The 20,890-nt window shown below is 39.0% G+C and overlaps 1 protein-coding gene and 1 long non-coding RNA gene across 20 annotated transcripts in view; one reads left to right on the top strand and one right to left on the bottom strand.

Moving 5' to 3' along the window:
* PCDH15 (protocadherin related 15) overlaps positions 1-20,890 on the top strand; it is a 1,259,847-nt gene that overhangs the window by 362,969 nt on the left and 875,988 nt on the right. The window lies entirely within an intron of this gene.
* Positions 388-3,134, bottom strand: LOC121016551 (uncharacterized). Its single transcript, XR_005784346.1, has 2 exons — positions 2,804-3,134; positions 388-2,555 (listed from the first exon to the last, which is right to left on the bottom strand). It is a non-coding gene; the product is annotated as an uncharacterized LOC121016551 (long non-coding RNA).

Consider the following 20,890-nt stretch of genomic DNA (forward strand, 5'->3'; position numbering starts at 1 on the left):
TTATTTATATATTTTGAGAGAGAGTGAGAGAGTGTGTGTGGAGAAGGGAGGGAGGGAGAGAGAGAGAGAGAGAGAGAGGGAGAGAGAGAATCCCAAGCAGTCTCTGAGCTGTTAGCACAGAGCCTGACATGGGGCTCGAACCCACGAATCATGAGATCATGACCTGAGCTGAAACCAAGAGTCAGACACTTGACTGACTGAGCCACCCAGGCGCCCCAGAAGGAGTCTATACTTTGAAGTCAGCCTGGCTTTGGACTACTTACTCATCATTTCTGACTACAGTTTCTGTTCTATAAAATGAGGATATTAGCACCTTTTTCAGAGGCTTTCATAGTGATTACACAAGCCGATCTATATAAACTACTTTGCCCAGAGAATGGCACATAGTAGGTCATTGGGTAATTTATTCATTCTAATACAAATTATATTCTATTACACTTTGTTCCATCATTGAACAATTCTATTCAGTGCCTACTGTGTGCAAACACAGTTCTCAGTAGTGGGGACACAGCAGATAGAAACAAAAAAAAAAATCTCTTCTCATGAAGCTTAAGTTCTGGTTCTTTTTTCTTCGTATCATTTTGGATTTATCCTTCCATCTGTGATTATCGTCTCCAATCTCTTGTTTCTTTTTAAGTTTTAAAATTCTTTGCCAAACAGGTTTTACAGTGATTCATGGACGTCATTATGCCTTGGGGTGTGTAATAAATTCTGGAGGGACATGGAGGAACACGGCTCGCCAGTGGATTTAATACACTCGGTCCTGCACCTCCTCTCACTGCTGAATGTGCTCTTCTCTTCGGCATTGGCCTATTTCAAGACTTCTGTCTCTGGCCCAGAGACACTCAGTGCATCATGTTTGGATCTGTCCGTGCCTGGAACACAGCTAGATACTATGGATATTCACGTTCATAAAATGCTTAGGGACCCCTGAAAGACACAGCATTATTTTCCTTGGTCTTATTTTCCATTCCACATTGCTTTCCTTGTTATGTACTGGGCTCAGGACAAGGAGATCTTGTAAAGATTCTCTCTCCTCTTCAGGTTGATGGAAAAATCCCTCTTTTCACTTTTAAAAATCAGGCCTAATAGATCACATTTGTGTAGTTAATAGGCCACTCTCCAGTTTTCCTGGGAAATCTACGTTTCTCTTGAAACGTCTCAACAGGCTAAGTATTATGTATTAACATTTTAACCTGAAGACCACCTAACCCCGTAATTACTCCCATGAGCTCTTTCTGCAGGTAGCAATGTAAGTACAGTCCCTTTGAGAACGGGAGGATTTCATAGTTGTATTTCTTGAGGGCTTCGTGCCCTTACTGCGCTCTGAAATTTCGTACCATCTGTGTTTTTATTGTTTCATGGAATCTGAGCTACGGAACGTGAGTCATATGCTGGCCGTGTACACAGGCCTGACACAGAGGGTCTCAGTGGACACCACCTGTTGTAGGTACACAGCGATATTGCAGAGCTTTGCGGGCAGAGCCCCGGCGTGTTTTCCTTCACTATTGTTCTCTGTATTTATCTGCACCAACCACCTGGCGCTCTCCAGCTTTCACAAAAAGCCAGGGTGGGCCCCTCATCAGAATGAGTCTCCCTATTCCCTGAGAGAAATGAAGTAATGCCCTCTCACAGATGGTCCGCAGCGTGCACCTCAGTTGAATATCTAATTGTGACAAGTCCTCAAGGATTAGCTGGAAGTTGCTAGAATCAACTTAAATTGTCACACAAACCTATGTTCTAGAAGCACAGAGAAAAAGAAAAGAAAAAAAAGATTATCTCAAGATGACATCGGCAACTATCCTCTATTGAAAATGTGCACTTGGCAATAGGCAATTTGTTTCATTGCAACATGTCTAAACAGCTCAAATGTGTGAATTGCAATTGAAGAATATTCTTGTTCCATTGCAAAAACATTAGTTTGCCTGCCCGTGCTTTCCTTAATGCTAGTGGCGGTGCTCAAGACTTTCCTAAGTGCTTACTCTAAGAACATTTTAACTCCTAGAATGGTTTAATAAAATACATGGGGATTTACAAGGGCTGCTTTTTAAAGCAGACAAACACAAACTTACAGCTAAGACCTCAACAGTGTGGTGTTTGATTTGAAAGTTCAAGGAAGTTTTTGTTTTACTGAATGATCTGTCAGGTATGCCATAATAATTAGAAACATCAACTCTTGGATTTGTGATGTAGGGGAAGAAAATGTTTTCCTGAACCCTCTTTGGGTCCCTGGCTGGGGCTGAGAATTAAACTGGAAAAGACAGATGAACAGGAGAAAAGCGTACACGTGTGTTTAATGTAAGTTGTAGTGACAGGGGATCTTCAGAAGGAAATGAAGATCTAAAGAAACGGACCTGGGTATTTCTATGTGAGGTCTGATGAAGGGTGGATGGTAATGGAAAGATATGATACAGATCTAGGAGTATCGATGCAAGTGTGCCAGATGGGGAGAAACTCAGTCTGTTTGCTAGGATTCTTTTCAGTATCCCTTTGTCTTCAGAGATAAGGATGCTCCTGGAACAGACATGACACCCCTCATATGAAGGTTTTATGACCTGTTTCTTTTTTTTTTTTTTTTTAATTTTTTTTTCAACGTTTATTTATTTTTTTTGGGACAGAGAGAGATAGAGCATGAATGGGGGAGGGGCAGAGAGAGAGGGAGACACAGAATCGGAAACAGGCTCCAGGCTCTGAGCCATCAGCCCAGAGCCTGACGCGGGGCTCGAACTCACGGACCGTGAGATCGTGACCTGGCTGAAGTCGGACGCTTAACCGACTGCACCACCCAGGCGCCCCTTATGACCTGTTTCAAGAGAGAAGAGTCAGGGGAGAATACAGTGACCTTCCTCCCTCTGCCATTTTCTCACACTCCTTCACCCTAACACGGTCAGTATGCCCAGGTGCCATATTTTGGGGTAGTATGTCCTGAGCTCCATTTTGATATCTTCATTATCGTCATATAATTACTTGAGAAGCTTAACCTAACTTTTCTTTTAAAAGACTACCCTACTTACAACCATATTCAACCCAGCCTCAATTAAATTTTTGTGTTGTCTTTTTTTTTTTTGTTTTTGGTTTTTCTGAAAGTGCAACATTTTTTATCGCCAATATCTCTAGCAATATTTTTTCTTGAACTTAATTTACATGCAAATATCTTTTAAATAAGAATTTTCACTCTAATTAGCATTTTGGTAAGCTAACAATAATGAGATATAGAAATTTCACTCTGTAATATTCTTTATATGATTATGATTATAGATGCTTCTGATGGTATGTTGCAAGTCCCAAGTAGGTAAAATGGGATTCAAGATTACATTGGTTCTTGTTTTATGAGTAAGAAGATTGGTCAACTAACCCCAGCGAAAGCCTGCTATCAGTGGTGTGAACATTGTGTTGGGACTAGTGTTAGGTTATATATCTTTTGTTACCACTGCTTAACCTTCTGTTTTCTTTTATCCCTGTCTGTTCCCTAGAATGATCCAATTGCTTGCATGTTTCAGTTCTGTATTAGAGACTTCTCTTGTAATGCTTACATTTTAATTATAGAAAGCAGTTGCTTTTGACTGACCAGAATCCCTCCTTTATGGTTTTGGTAAGAGAACGCTGGTTTTAATTTGGAAAATTACTTCTTACCTCTTCTGAGTCCATTGGTTTCAAAACCTGGCTCTATAGTTTCAGACTTGGGTATATTACCAAGGTCATCCTGTTCCCTAATAACTGTGACTGTTTAATATGCCATAAACATGACTCAAGCTAGGAAAAATTAGAATTAATCTTAAGATTTTTACTGGAAATGCCTAGAAAGAAGTTTTTTTCTTGGGGATAAGGGTGTTGAAAGGAGGGCAGGGAGTTGGCGTGTAAGAGTTTGTAATGATCATCTTTGCACCATTATGGGAAGCCATCCTGGAAACTACGGCATCACAGAGGAGGCCAGAAAAACAGAGGCAAACCTCTAATGACATTGTTTGAGGCTTTGAATATAAGTTCTCTTCCTTTGAATTCCTCTTTGCGTCAATAGCCTCCCTGTATTTTATGAACTATTTTAGCATTGGATGTCTACATGCAAAAAAGGCATGCTTGTTATTCTGTCTTAGAATTCATGGATTTCAACTCAGATGGCCCCCTTCCTTCACCACTTCCATTCTGTCTCAGAAAGAGAACTTCTATTAACAAAGAGATAATAGATACATGAGAATTATGCTCATCAATTTTACCTAACTTTGCATTTTTCTGCCATCTAAACCCAGCATTCAATTCTAAACATCTTAAATTGTTTATGATGTTCACAGTCCTGATAAATAAACACAAAGGATGGATCATTGAATTCAGTAACTTCAAAGACAGAAAATGATCAAGAGTGCCAACATCATCAAATGCTGCTATTAAAACACAGGCCCAGGCAGCAGTCCGTGAATTGCATGGAGACTTCCACATTTACTCTGGGACGGGAGCTCATTTGAATAAGATACTTAGTAGCCACTTTGGCTCTTCTCATTATCCGAAGTGTTAACATGTTAGGTGAGGCACAGGGTGGTATGTGTGTGAGGAGGCTTTCCTTGATGTTATCCACACACAAAGAAAGACAGAGATGCTCATCTCATCTGTTTTAAAACAGTTTTTCAAAAAGCAATGGTACGTAGAACTTCAAAGAACTAGCAAGATAAACTCACAGAAAAATATGGTCAGTTATTTGGTGATTTATAAAGGATATTTTGAGAAAACAGATGAAGGTACCCTTTCCTTGATAGATTGTAGAGTATTGCTTACTGCTTCTCAAACTGTGATCAAAGTTTTCAAAACTTTGTAAGTGGAAGTTTTGTCAGGAAACCTCCTGAAAGTGAACATGGGCAAGTAAACATGGAGCATTCTTTAGTGAATACATGCTGCTCTTAAAGCTAAGTATCTGTTTTCCTAACTCCTGGGCTCGGTGTGAATTCACTGCCTTTCATCGCCCCACACACGTGAGGCTCAGCCACCCTTGCCCCACGTGCCAAAGGAGGAGTATTTCCTTCTGAAGCACGAGCAGAGGAGAAGGTACTTATCCATCCCTGTGAGGTTGGTTTTGCTTGGGAATAGTAGTGAAAGGACCATTCAAGGTTGTAGCTACACAGAGTCACCCATCATTTCAACGGATTCACCCCAAAATAATGTAAGTGTAGGACAGAGGAGACAAACCACACATAAACCTGGTCCCCCCCAGAGTAACCTTTAGGATTTACCAAAAAGTCGGTGGATATATTTTGTGTCACCATGGTGTGTGTTATGGCCCCAACGTGAGTGTGCATCTTAGATAGTATGTTGTCTCTTCATTCATGGAGATAAAACAAAGTGTCCCATCAGGTGACACATGGTGTCCAATTCTGTTCGCAGTCATGGCCTTGATATTTTCTAAATGAAGTCCTGGAGAATGGGCTCATGTATGGTTAAGGAATTTATGCAAGTAACAAAAGCAAGTGTGAAAATGCATATTTTTTATGATTTGTCTATTTTGTGGAAGGCATTGATCTGTATTCTTCTACTTAACCATTTTCAGGAAACTAATCCATATTAATTACTATTAAATGTTTCATTCATGTTTTGCAGATTGTGTTCTGCTCTACTGCTAAACTGACAGAAAAATTTTTAAAACTCAGGTTTTGCAACCTGAAGAAAAATTCAGGTGTTTGTTTGAATTCGTGTTTGAGTGCATTCGAACAGTTCTGGAAATGATTTGCTTTGAATATCACAGATCATGTTCCTCATTGTAAAGAAAATGATGGTAATATCCTTCAAATGCCTCCTTAAATTATCATATGAAGCGATAATTTTTCCCATTTGTCTATAAGGGTGCTGATAAGCAGTAAGACAGGTGGAGAGAGCATGAAGGAAGGAAGTAGGTCAGGGGTACAAGGACGTGTAGAAGCCAGGCACTGTGAGAACCACCTAGGGGCACAGGTCAGAGACAGGACAGTAGAGGAGGTCAGTGGGAGACCAGAAATGAGAGGGGAGAAGAAGCAAGACCCAGAGGAATAAAATCATGTGGAGAAACCGTAGAATCAGGAAAGCCTCTGCTGAAGAGAAGACTTACTGGAATCTAATATTTACCAGATTAAAAAACTAAATAAATACACACTACTTTGCTGGTAAGAAGAGACGACTCAGAACTCAAGCCAAAAGTTCAACGTCTAGGTTTTTGTTTGGATTTCCCTGGGAATAATCTCATTGAGGCCACTCTTCAATATGAATCAACTGAGTATTCTCATGGATCTGGTGCCTACAATTTAAGTGCCTACAATTAAGTATAGTGCCTACAATTTAAGTATAGATGAAAGGCCTACAATAATATATGAAGATACTCAAAATTGAGTGATTTGGCATATATACACACTAAGAAATGTTAATTTGAGAAACAATTACATCTAATGGGCTGTATAGTATATCATTTATAGCTTAAATTTTTTAATTAAGTTCATATCAAAAGCATATTCATGTTTTATTTTTAATATATGTCTTCATCAATATTCTACTCAGCTAGTATGTTAGGGCTCCTTTGTAAGAAAAAGAAAACCAGCTCAAATAAGCTTAAGCAGTAATAAATATAGCATGGAGTTCTTCAGGTATGGCTATATCCAGGGACTCAAACAGACTTCTTTTTGGATGTCTTTGTGTGTGTGTGTGTGTGTGTGTGTGTGTGTGTGTGTGTGTCTGTGCACGCACGTGTGCACACGTGTGTCTGTCTCCAATGATGTTAGACTTTTATTCTTAGGATGTGTCTACTCAGATAGATGTTAACCCTGCTGATGACCCAGTACTTAAACTCGTGACTGTATTTACTAAGGAAAGGAGGCCCTCTCTCCTTCGGCATCTATTACTAAACCTTCAAGGATTCGTCCCATCCATGCGTCCTATTTAGATTTCTTAGTTGTCGTTGGCGGTAGGTGTGATGGTTTGACTACTACAGAGAGGACAAAGGAAGTTGTTCCCAGGGAAAAGTCAATTAAAAAAAAAAAAAGAAGAAGGTTGCTAGGTTGGGGAAAAACAACAGGTGATATGTGCGTCTCAGTTACTGATAGCCTGACATACACATAAGTTTCTAGTAGAAGCAATTTCGGGGGCAGCTGGTTAACTCAGTTAAGTGTACGACTCTTAATTTTGGCTCAGGTCATTATCTCATGGTTAGTGAGATCTCTCTCTCTCTCTCTCTCTCTCTCTCTCTCTCTCTCTCTCACTGAAAGTAAAAAAATAAAGGTTTTTGTTTTTAGATAAAATTTCATATTGCCCCCACCTAATTTAACAGCTATCCCACTTCAACTGAAGTTACCTCTACCCAGAAGGACAGCATCCAAAGTTGTGCTTACACTTCTCATGTATCTCCCGTGTCACCTAGGAGACATTGCCATCATGTTTAGTAAGACTTACAGTAATTCTGTCGAATGTGAGTTGCTTATGAAGGCCAATACTTACCAAAGCATTCTTTGTCTTCCAACAACATAAAAAGAAGTCCAAATACTAAACACATTAAAACACTCCTCCCTCCTATTTATGAATTGTATTTTTTACTAAATTACTTATTAAATTTATTTATTTATTATTTAATTATTATTGGATTTCACAATGCAAGCATGAAAGAATAACTCAGAGACAATTAGTTAAAATGCCCAACATTTCCTTATATGTGCATAAGAAAAGTGTCTATGAAGTCTTTTGCCCCGAAAAGACAAAGTCCAAAAATCTTCTCTCCCAGAAAAGTGACTGGTTTGTTTAAGACATCATCAGTTCATCAAATGGGTTGTCCTCGAGCTCTGATCAAGCCCTTTACTGTTCCACAAAATCCATTAAATTGTGTTGTTTTTTTTTTTAATTTTTTTTTCAACGTTTATTTATTTTTGGGACAGTGAGAGACAGAGCATGAACGGGGGAGGGGCAGAGAGAGGGAGACACAGAATCGGACACAGGCTCCAGGCTCTGAGCCATCAGCCCAGAGCCGGACGCGGGGCTCGAACTCCCGGACCGCGAGATCGTGACCTGGCTGAAGTCGGACGCTCAACCGACTGTGCCACCCAGACGCCCCAAATTGTGTTTTTTTTTAAGGGCCCCTTTGGCCCATTAGGCTTAGGTTTTTAGTTGCTTTTTTTTTTCTTTTGTTTCCTTTTCCTTTTTCTTTTCCTTCTCTCCTCCCCTCCCCTTCCCTCCCCTCTCCTCTCCTCTTCTCTCCTCTCCCTTTCTTTTCTTGTCCTCAACCTGTGGCAGAAAAATCAAACTGGATCAGAAAGCCACACAAACGTGGAGCCCAGCACTGCAATCAGGACCCTTCTCTGTATTTACCTATTTAAGGTAAATGACTTTGCTCATCTCCTATTATGTCCCCAACTCTATGTAAGGATGGGTGCTAGTAGGTTATAACGTAGCTTTTGTTCCAGCTTTCATGCGGTTGATATGATCGGAAGACTTCAGGTAACACTGAGTTAGCATCTAACACATTCTGTTTTCCGCACTGTAATAAATAAACGCTCCCATGCATTTATTATTATGAATATTAGCCATAATAACCCAATCAGGAGAGCACTGCATTATCCTTATGAGCCAACATATATTGATATCTTTAGTTTGTTCTTATTAATCTTATGTAATCAGTTATCTAACTAACTTTACTGGTTTAAACTTAAAAGTATACAGCTGGATCTTTATGTGTGGGGCTATGTTTAGATTGATTCGGAATCCATGTGTACGTTTAATGTGGTGTCAAGAAAACCTGTAGTATCTTACCTTATTTATATTCTAAGATCATATATCTTGTTCTTTCCTGGTTTCCCATTCATATTTCTTTTTCTGAAATGTGTCTGGGATTATAAGTAATTGTATTTTCCAATGATCAGACTTTGCACTAAGGTGTGAGTAACTAGTAGATATGACTGGAGCAGGAGCCGTAAGCATTTTAGGAATGGAACATATTAATTCAAGTAAATTTACGCCGTATTTTAGTTTCAATAAACAATTAATTCCAAGTTAATCCATATAATAGTAAGATGCGTTTTCAAGAAAAGAATTATATTAATCATTTCCTATAGACTTGGTACCCCATGAGAGAATTAAACTAGCATCAACATTGCTTGCTACCTACAGAAGAGCTGAACAAACAATACAAGTCATGTTACCTTAGTATACTTCAATTATTTAAAAGATTCTAGCTTGAATCTGAGAAGAACATACATAGGTGAATTGGCTATGTCATATTCCATACATATTAATAATAATCCAATTACTGGGTGAAAAGCAACACACTATTTTGTTACTTCCATCAATGCTTTTTTTTCTTTATTTGGAAAAAAGCATTTTTACAAGAACTGAAAATCCGTATGGAATGCTTTCTTTGAATTGGAGTCTAAATCAAATTTGCCAACTATAACTTCTTGAAATTTGATAAATTGATAATAGTTCAATGATACGCTATATACTAGTGTCAAGATTTCTCACTTAGAATTTCTTTCTAGTGAAAATCTAATTCTGGTTGCCACTAAAAAACTAAGATAAAATTCTCCTTAATTGAAGTTATTTGATGTATATCATGATAATGAGATATATTGTTTTTGTCTTCCAAAACTTAAAATGGATTTAATTTTAATTAAATGTTGAGCATCCTTGGTTCAAATTATATTTGGTTTGATGTGATCTTGTATATTTTTAATATATCTTGCAAGCCATGGAAAGGAAGAGTCCATCCATTCCTTGTCAAACAATAATTAACAAGAATAGCAATAATGCAGCTTTGGCCCAGTGTTCATCACACCATATCAGTCCACTGGATTATCACTCTTAAACTGGAGTTTAATAAAGAGTTTGCAATTTTGGGGACACCTTAGTGGCTCAGTCAGTTGAGTGTCCAACTTCGGCTCAGGTCATGATCCCACAGTTCATGGGTTCGAACTCGCTTTGGGATCTTTTGGCAGCTCAGAGCCTGGAGCCTGCTTCAGATTCTGTGTCCCAACCCCAGCCCCCCTCTGCCCCTCCCCCACTTGTGCGTGCATGCGCTCTCTCTCAAAAATGAACACTTAAAATTTTTTTTAAAAAAAGAATGCAGTCTAAAGATTCTACTTGAATGAAGTTTGATGACCAGTTTTCTCCAAAACCACTAGTCCATTTTCGGGTCTGCCACTCTAGTTAGCAGGAAAGAGCTGGGTAGTAAACTTCTGGGATAACCAGATTTAAGGCAGTGAGCCAGCACCCCGTGGGGCCAAGGTCACATTTCTCTGCTCAGGGACATGCTACCATGTGAGACCATTTTAGCCTCTTAGTCTGAAGTGTATCCGTTTATTGCTTCTTGCCTTTCAGAGAGCTTTTACAAATACTGTGACATTCCATCCTTAAAATAGCACAGTGGGAAGGAAAGACACATATTCTTAAATTGCGGTTAAAAAGAATTTGAAGACAGAAATTAAGTGACTTGGTAAGATCAAATAAGTCATTGGCGTGAGAATATAATTTGAGTAACTTTTTAAAAAGAATCCACACCTTTTTAGTAACCCATACCAACCAGCATCCTCTGGTGCTAGATGTATCTGTATGATATGTACTCTACATATTTAACATACATGATGGGGTATTTATATGTGGGGAACTCCTTCCTTATGTGTATCTCTACTAGGTGATAAATATTAGGCAGTCAGTATATGGCTGCGGAATTAAAAACTAACCATTGAGAATTACAAAGCTTGGTATGTTTATATGATGTATGTTTAAAGTTCTTCCTTCTTTGTCTCTCTACTCAGATGTCTCTGTTACTAATTTGAACCCAAATGGTGGGTATTATTATTCTTATTCTGTACAAACCATTGACTTTCCCCCTGTTTTACTTGTTCAGACCATTCACCATCCTTCCCGATACCTTGCCTTGTATGCTGTTGATTGTAGGAAAAGAAGGGTGGACGAGTCTGAATGCATGTGAATCCCTCGTGACTGCTGATAAACCAGCAGGACACCGGTGATTTCCTGTCGGTTGGCTACATGACATTTTCACCGCTTACAAATCCTAAAGATACATCGACATTATCTTTTAGGAGCATATAAGACGTCAAAGAATGTAATAGAATTAGCCAGTTCAGTGTATTCGTTCAGGGATTTATATACTCTATAAAGACAGTAAAGCAAAAAGGATTTGTATGACACATGAGAAAGAACAGGTTCATTCCTTGAGATGTTCAAAATGGTATTAGCCCTACACACTTCTGCGACAGCTCTTAGTGTCTGTATTCCTGGCAATACAGATGTAGTTTGTGAGCAAATTAAAAGTACTAGAAATGTACTTTAGTTTTTATTTATCAGGGTAAACTATTTTGAATAACAGTCTCAGAAGAAAACAAGCTTTTTCTAGGCATTGTTCATTTAGATTTGAAACAGGACCTTGAGACTTATTGGTACATGATATTATTTTCTTTATAGTACTAACTAGAGACGTAGTGTTATAGCCTCCCTAAAATATTTGGAAAGGCTTGTAAACAAAATGTTTTCTGAGTAAATTATTACTAAAATTATCATTTTGAAAAGCTTTTGCTTATACCATGAGAGATGATAAAGATACTGAAGAGTTCTGAATATTTACCTTCTTGCTTATCAAGAATGAGCATCGTTCACCTTTTAGATTGTGAAAATGAGCATTGTAAATATTATATCTAAATCTGCATCCTTGCTACAATATAGAAAGCTCTAGAAAGGGATTGAAGAGCCTGGTGTCAAGGCTGGACTTTGAAATTTGCTAAGTAACAGATGAGTTAAACCATTGAATTCTCTTCGTCCAAGTTCTCTCTAACATAATGTTGCACGAAACTGGTTTTCAAGGTTTGAACTAGGTGCCATGGTGTTACAATGCAGATTTCCAAGCTTTCTTCTTGTGCTGGATTCCCTCATATATTTGAAAATATCAGGGTATTAATGTCCGTTATATGTTTAACAGGTGCCATCTGTTCGTACATATTTTATAAGCAATTTTAAAAGCACACCTGTTTGAGCAGCGCTGAGAGATACCAGAACAATCACAGACTTAGAATCATATGAACCTCATTATGAATTCTGGCCTTCCTACCTAGCAGGAAATACATCAGCCATAATGTTAACCACTTTGAGCCTCAAGTTTAAAATTCTTTAGCATAGTAGGGATAATCCTCATCTGGAAAAGTTGTAAAGAATAAACAAACTACTGTGTGTTATGCCTACACATAGAATACTTCCTATTCTGAATGATGCTTTGTAGTTAGATACATTACTTTCCCTAATGTAAATATATTTTAATATTAATATTCATAGTTTCAAAAGTTTCTAACTTAGTATTTAATAGAGACCGTATGCCCAGTAAATGTTATTAACTCTCTTGCTATGATTTTAGTGCACTTTTAACCAATATTTGTTTATTATAAAGATATACATTTTTAATGTTTATTTACTTTTGAGAGAAGGAGAGACAGAGCACGAACAGGGAAGGGGCAGAGAGAGAGAGAGAGAGAGAGAGAGAGATACAGAATCAGAAGCAGGCTCCAGGCTCTGAGCTTGGCATTGACCGCAGAGCGGGTAATTCTAGGCAAATATTAACTAGATAAAAAAAAACCCACCAATGAAATTGAGAAATTACTCAAATTTTATTGTTGGCAATGATGTTTGAGTTAAGAATTTTGAATTTTAAGTGTCATTCAGTTTGCTGCTGGCAGTTTTCAAACAATCTTTTCTTAAGTAAACTGACAAAAATTAGATAGTACCGGCGATGAAATTATATAAGCCTGTAATACTATTTCAACTAAACTACTTTCCTTACATATTTGTATTTTATTCTGAATATAGTAGTATGCAATTTTCATTACATACAGAAAAATAAGTTTATTGTTGATTTAAAATAACATTAGAAAAATGGTAATTCATAACAAAGCATGCTTGAATTATCTCCAAAAATATTATTTTCAAATAAATTGAAGTGAAAATTAAAAAAAAATAATAATTAAAAAGGAAATAAGACTTTGGGGCACCTGGCTGACTCAGTCAGTAAAGTATATGACTCGATCTCAGAGTTGTAAGTTTGGGCCCCATATTGGGTGTAGAGATTACTTTAAAAAAATCTTTAAGGAAAACAAAACAAACAAAACTTGAAGATGGATTATGCAATGCAGTGAAGTATATTTTTCATTATTTGATTCATCATAGTGGAAATTAGTTCTTTATACACTCAACTCCCAAGTCGTGGCCCTAACTGACCGTATGCATTAAGGAGACAGTTTACTTCTGTTGGTTGACTGGAATGTTTATGGAGGAAAAGCAGTGGCTATGGTGATTGGTTTTTTACCCTATCTTTAACTTCTTTTTGGATCCTGATTAATTTACCCAACTGTATTTTAAATCACTCTCAAAGGAAGACCAAAAAAAATTAAAAAGAGAGAGAGAGAGAGAGAGAGAGAGAGAGAGAGAGACAGAGGGAGAAAAGAATGGAGAGGAGGGGCAGTGTATCTGAGTAGGAACCTTGATAATGAGGTAGTAATATTTATTGCTAATGAAAGCATTCCAAACACACACACACACACACACACACACACACACACACACACCTCCCTTTAATGTGTGAGGAAATCAAGAAGTTAAAAAAAAATAATAATAAGATGCTCAAACTAATTAATCAAGGCAGAGGCAAAACCAGGATTCAACCCAGCTCTGTGTTACTCCCGAGCCCATACTCTTAACTCATTTCCTCAAGAAAAAGCCCAGACATGCACCTAGGTTTTTAAACCTCAGACTCAGCTACCACACATTTAATTGTGTCAGTTACATTGACCTTTGTGATCTGTGCTTAAAGTTACAATAAAAGCGAATATTAAGCTGAAACACTTGGAGAGAAGTAACTGGCTGATGTCTGTTCACATTGAAGAAGAATGAATGGGGCCAGTTTGAAGAGCCAATTTCAAAAAAAAGCATCACCATTAAAATGAACAAGAGGAGATCTGGATTTTACAAAAGGAACTGAAATGCTAGTAAAATATTTTTTTTTAATTTTTTTATTACGTTTATTTACTTTTGATAGAGACAGAGCACAAGTCAGGGAGGGGCAGAGAGTGAAAGAGACACAGAATCCGAAGCCGGCTCCAGGCTCTGAGCTGTCAGCACAGAGCCTGACGCGGGGCTCGAACTCACAAGCCAGGAGATCATGACCTGAGCCCAAGTCGGATGCTGAACCGACTGAGCCACCCAGGCGCCCCAGTAGTAAAATATTTCAAAAATAAATTATCTTCCTGTAATCAGGGCAAGGAATAGAGTTTTGCTAATATGTTCCTTAGGGTGAACTTTTATCATCATTTAGGATCCAGGAATCAGTGTATTTAAAAGCAACGATCTGATCATGTATTTCTTCTTAGTTCTGAAAGTAACCGTTTCTATCAATTATCATCATTAACCATGCGTGTCTATTATTACAAAAATACTACATTTAACTTAAATGTCTCAAGCAAAAAGTTATTTGAGTAGTTACCTTTGCATATGGCGAGTAAGTTCGGCCTGGAATTAGAAGGTTGTTCACACTGGCTTGTCTAGCTGGACCGTGCTTCCTGGACCACTGTCAGGAAGATGTTAACTCTGTGATCTCAGAGAGGTACCCTTCCAGACATCAGCATTTGCTGAGCCCTTTTCACCTTTTGGAAAAGAATGGGTACAGAATAGTTCCCTTAAGGTACAGTTCTTCAGGAAGAAACACAAACAGCACAGCATGGAGGGAGAGAGGAAGGAGGAATAATCTACAAACAAACTCATGGCCAGGGGCCTGCGCCCAATGCACCCTCTCTGTCTAACCAGAAATACGTGCCTTCAAAGGCATGAGGACAGCGTTTAAGAGCAAAGTGCTTCGTCTAATGAATGTTTTCCAATCCTGTTCTCAAAACATGCAAACACAGAAGATACTATTTGTTAGGGCACGCTGTGGAAGACGCTTGCGCCTATTTATGTCACAGGTGTCTACTACAGTGTTTTGGCAACCCAAGGACCTTCCCAAGCGCGGTCACGAATGTCACGAATGGTGTCAGCGTCCATCTGGAACCGTTCTTAGCACACCTTAGAATCAAGGAAACAAATCCTGAAAGGCCTGCTGATTTGCCTTTAATACACTTTTTGAAAATCATGTGTGCCTTTAAACATGCTTGCCTTTAAACTAAAATACCCTGGGGGTATATGGACTCTTGACCGTGATCCCCTAAAGCTTTATTAAAATAAATAAGTTTGGTGCAGACTAAGCAGGATTCTGGGGAGACCAAGGTGAGAGACCAGAGCAGTGGCAGTCTTGCCCTTCATAAAGACTGCACTCGGGGTGGGGGAGGGTGGGTGGCCAAGAGTGCTGCAAAAGTAAAACCCAACCTACCCCTGAGGACAGGTGTTATAAAGAGGGCCATATGGTTTCATTAGCATAAGAAGAGGGGCTCATTCTCTTGTTTGAAAAATCAGATGAAGCTAATTTTTGCTATCCATCCTATTAATTATGAGCCGTTTGTCTGGACTGGAGGACAGTAGATAAGTCAACTATTAAACAAAATTTACCGTTGAGTGATTTTATCTTCCAAAATGGCACAGACTTCTTGGAAGAAAAGGGTTGTTCATGTAGTCTAGATTTACACTGCTCATTCTCTTGGTGGTTGTGTCTGGGAATTTAATGACCAGAACATTACCATGCCCCATGTTCTTTTCACCAAAAATGGAGTCCTCTGTGACATATTGAATTGTTTGGAGATTTTCTGGAAATGCGTGTCAAGGGTGGCATAATTAACTAAAATCTTCTATTTAATTCTATAATTTGTGATTATATTTCATTGCTGGGAATATTTCCCTCTATGTAGCTAAGAATCCCTAGGAACAAAAGTCTAAATAAAGAAGTTTAATGGATTCTTATGGAAAACAAGATAGATTGATTACTTGGTTAACTCATTTGTTCTGTAAATCTTTGGGTGCCTAAAATGTAGTTGGCATTTCACAAAACTTTGTGTAGGGAAGTGTGCAGATAGAGTTAGCATAGCAGGCTGGGACCATTACCCTTAGGAAGACCTGCTTACAAGGTTGAACCCTGGCTAGCACTTAGGAACTTGGGTTTCTTGAAAATCCCCATCATTATTAACTAATAAGCGTGGCGTACATGAATTATTTGTACAGACAATGTGGTTTTGGCTAAACAACTGCTTCCCTTCTGAGAGTCTGGAGTTTTCATACATGCTGGGCAGTGAATATTAAGTGCCTAATGAGCTCCTTTGATGGACAGAACTGCACACATATTCTCACAGCCCACTGCTGGAAGAATTAACTGCATCTCTGTGACTCCAAAGGGAAAGAGGTCTTGGAAGCTTGCACCTGGTTTCCTCTGAACTTTGATGTGCCTTTTCTCTTTGTTGATTTTGCTTTGTAGCCTTTCACTGCAATAAATCATAGCTGTGAATATGCCAATATCCTGAGTTCTGTGAATCCTCGTAGTGAATCATCCACCCTGAGTGTGATCTTGGGGACCCATGACACAGGAAACACACACACACACACACACACACACACACACACACACACCCAGATTGTGATCTCTAGGACTATAATTTTTTTGTACATGAGATACAGAAGCAAAATCTTTTAGATTAGTGGTTCTTAATTTATAGTGACTTTGCCTAAAAAGAGACATTTGGCACCGTCTGGAGACAATGCTGGTTATCACAGCTGGGAGAGCAGGAGTCATCCAGTGGGTAGAGAGAGGTTAGGGATGTTGTTGAACATCAGCATCAGCGGATAGGCCATCCGCTACTGCAAATAATTGGCAAAGAAAAAAAAAGTCAATAGTTCTTTCTTAAGAAATTCCATGTACCCCCGTTCATGCTCTGTCTCTCTCTGTCCCAAAAATAAATAAACGTTGAAAAAAAAATTAAAAAAAAAAAATGGGGCGCCTGGGTGGCGCAGTCGGTTAAGCGTCCGACTTCAGCCAGGTCACGATCTCGAGGTCCGTGAGTTTGAGCCCCGCATCGGGCTCTGGGCTGACGGCTCGGAGCCTGGAGCCTGTTTCCGATTCTGTGTCTCCCTCTCTCTCTGCCCCTCCCCCGTTCATGCTCTGTCTCAATCTGTCCCAAAAATAAATAAACGTTGAAAAAAAAAATTTCAAATCTCAAAAGCTGAGTTTAACTACTAGTTCAGATATTGCCTAGCTGTCCAGACTGTAATGTCTCATATCTGAGTGTCAGTTCTCCATGAGGCGTTAAGAATAAAGTGGTGGGACTGGGGCGCCTGGGTGGCACAGTCGGTTAAGCGTCCGATTTCAGCCAGGTCACGATCTCGCAGTCGGTCCGTGAGTTCGAGCCCCACGTCAGGCTCTGGGCTGACGGCTCAGAGCCTGGAGCCTGTTTCCGATTCTGTGTCTCCCTGTCTCTCTGCCCCTCCCCCGTTCATGCTCTGTCTCTCTCTGTCCCAAAAATAAATAAACGTTGAAAAAAAAATTTTTAAAAAAAGAAATTCCATGTAAGAGTGCAGGATAATATTCAATCTAATACCCAAAAAAAGAATGTGGAACATAAGTACAAAGGCAGAATGCACAAAGAAAACATATTTAATCCGAATTGAAGTAGCTCCCACACCCAAAACTCTTTGGAATGCATATGGAAGTCCTGGATGCTGAAATGTTGGTATCCCTTCCAAATAGTCTATGTACCTACATGGTCCCCAGTGTCTAATGAATAGATTGTTTTAAATGCAGAATTTTTTTTTTCAGTAGGAAAAGCACCAGAGAACCTCTCTCGCAAGATATAAATAACTCTTACATACTGTAAATGTAGAGGGTGCAAACATTACACGTGTATCCTATAGATGACAGGAAGTACACTTGGGACATGGAGCTTCAGGTGCTTATGATCTCTGCAGTAATTCCAGCAGTGGTTCTGCAAACTATATTCCTAGTATTAACAATAAATGGGCAATAAAATGATTACCTTCTATTGTTCCCTCTTGAAATGAACCCTTACATTCTGTAGAAATAATATAAATGATGATGGCAGGGCTATGGGTTTAATAAATAAATAAATGAGAGTCTTCTAAACTTTGTACCCACAAACGGAGGCTACTCTCAACATACTGGTGTGGTGAGTTTAGGGGGAAAAGACAATGAGATAAGCCTTCAGGGACTTCCAGTTCAATAAAAACTTGGTCTTCACTGTTAAGCCGGCAGATGGATAGTAGGCAAATTGTTGTAGGAGGGAATCGGAATGCATAGGTTCAGCCATGGTTGTTTCCAAGTAGAAGTTGATATATATAACATAGATGGACATTTTGGAAGAGAATAAATCAAAGATCTTCTGGGCAATGAAATTGTACCAAATTAACCTTGGGATCCATCCAGGACATGTGAGAGCAATATTATGTAACTGTGGATTTTTGGTGATAGTTCAGGGTAAATAAAGCATTTTCTTTTTTTTTTTTTTTTAATTTTTTTTTCAACATTTATTTATTTTTGGGACAGAGAGAGACAGAGCATGAACGGGGAAGGGGCAGAGAGAGAGGGAGACACAGAATCGGAAACAGGCTCCAGGCTGCGAGCCATCAGCCCAGAGCCTGACGCGGGACTCGAACTCACAGACCGCGAGATCGTGACCTGGCTGAAGTCGGACGCTTAACCAACTGCGCCACCCAGGCGCCCCAATAAAGCATTTTCAAGTCAGAAACAGTCATATTACAGAGCTCCTATTTACTGATTGTATGGCATTAGGTAACTTATTTATCTTTTTTATATGTTTATATGAGAGAACAAGCAGGGGAGGGAAAGTAGGAGAGGGAGAGAGAGAACGCCAAGCAGGCTCTGCACTGTCAGCGCAGAGCGTGATGTGGGGCTCGATCCCCTGAACCTTGAGATCATAACCTGAGCCAAAACCAGGACTTGGACACTTAACTGACAGAGCCACCCAGATACCCAGTAAGTTATTTATCTTTATTGAGTCTTCTTATCTTGTAAATTTGTGATGTGATTGTGAGGGCTAGATAAGGCATCTTGAGGTGCAGTTTAAAGTAAGTGCTTAATTTCATATTTCGCTGTTGTGTTCTTGTAGTGACTTGTTCCTCCCATGTGATGCACCACAATGAAGGGAAGCATGGATACACTCTCCACTTCCTGGTAAACTTAATTAGATCATTTGTGTTGGTGGACACATGGGGGGGGTGGGTGGGCACATGGGATACAATGACCTATGGACAACAGAAGCTGACAAAGCAGAAAGACATGTGCAGCCACCCCCATCACTCTTGCAGGAAGGCTCTTCACCTGGAATAAGCGATGCCTCCGAACGGTCAAAAGTAGGAATGAGACACTTGGCCCTAGAATCACTGTTCTCAGTGGTTAAGCAGCACATTCCTCCCCATGGCTGCACATTAAGGGCTCCATGAAATACAGCTAGAATTAGCTGTTCTTTCATGTGGTATAGAGTTCAGGAGTTTACTGTTTGGGGTAGAAGTGCTGAAAGACCACTTTAAAGCCAAAAATAGCAAAGAATCTAAAACTTGGCGGCTTGGGGCATGTTTTGAAACGATAAAAAGTAATGACAACATGATAGCGAAAAGTTTAAAGAGGAAGATTTAGTCAATTTGGAGGTATTTCTCTCACTGTCCAGAGGCAAGGATATTCTGACTACTATTCCTATCAATTCTATGCCTATTACCCTAAATTCATGCTAGACTACTACAGCTCTGAGAAAATATCCCATAAATATGTCTTTGTTTCTATAATTTCTGGCTCAGTCAACAATACTGTAACTAGTGATTAGACTTTCTAGACATTTAGAGGCTATTAAATGAAACATGCTTATTAAAGAAACGTGCTGTCCGACATCCAGGCCTTCACTGCACAATGATGTTGCTTGTGTATATTAACCAGTTTCTAAGCCAGTGAGTTCTGTTCATGCCCCATCCACACTTTCCTAACCATAATCAATGTTATATTAGCTGATAAAAACCAAACCAAACCAAAACAAAATAAAACAACAACATCAAGAACAACAACAACAACAACAACAACAACAAACAGTTTCTAGACCTGCCTGCATTGTGAAAACCCCGCAAGGTAATAGCACCAGTCTGATTTCAAGTTCAGCGCCACATTTGGTATGTTGTGAAAGCAACTCTTGCAGCCATCATTCATCAGTAGACACAAGCCTACTTAACCGAGGACTCTGCCCTTATGAGACACGTTATACAGTGGTTGATTCTTTTTGTCTGTTCTGTGCAACACTTGTGCTTAGATCACTTTCTTTCCTATTTACGTTCCTTTCACTGTGTATGTAAAGGATTAGTTTCTGTTTTACCTTTCCGTGAATAGTGTTTCCTATGGTTACGGACAATCAGCAAGCTAATTTCATCTGAGCTCCAATCACAGGCAATTTATAAAATCTTAGAAGAACACAGGTAGGTAGTCAGTAGTAATCAACTTAGCTTTGGTGGGACAATTTATTTTTATGTCGTCTGCCTGTCATTAGCCTGGTGAGTTGATTTGAATCATCGAGGTATGATGGCTTTTGAAAGACTTTTGATTTTTCCCCTTCTCATGAAGTACTTATTAACAAAATGGTGGGAAAAGCCTGTATTCAAAAATTAACATAATTTCATATCATGAAGGAAATTTTACTTATGAAATACAGTTAGTAATGGAATTATTATTATTATTATTATTATTATTATTTAGGAAGAGGGGCCTTTGCAGTTTGTGGGTAACATTATAAAAGAGACATTTGTAAGAAAAGACAACATGTTTCTAGGGAAGTATGTAGGATTGTCCTCTCCTATTTCCTCCTTAGAGGAGTGGTGTGTATTTACCTGGATTGCTGCTTAGACTTCCCACAAATTTGTTACTCAGAACTCTATTTATTATAATATACTATCGGAGTAATAATTATTCCCAGAG

Source organism: Herpailurus yagouaroundi, unplaced genomic scaffold (genome assembly GCF_014898765.1).
Source record: "Herpailurus yagouaroundi ecotype Mexico unplaced genomic scaffold, PumYag 211, whole genome shotgun sequence".
Lineage (NCBI taxonomy): Eukaryota > Metazoa > Chordata > Mammalia > Carnivora > Felidae > Herpailurus > Herpailurus yagouaroundi.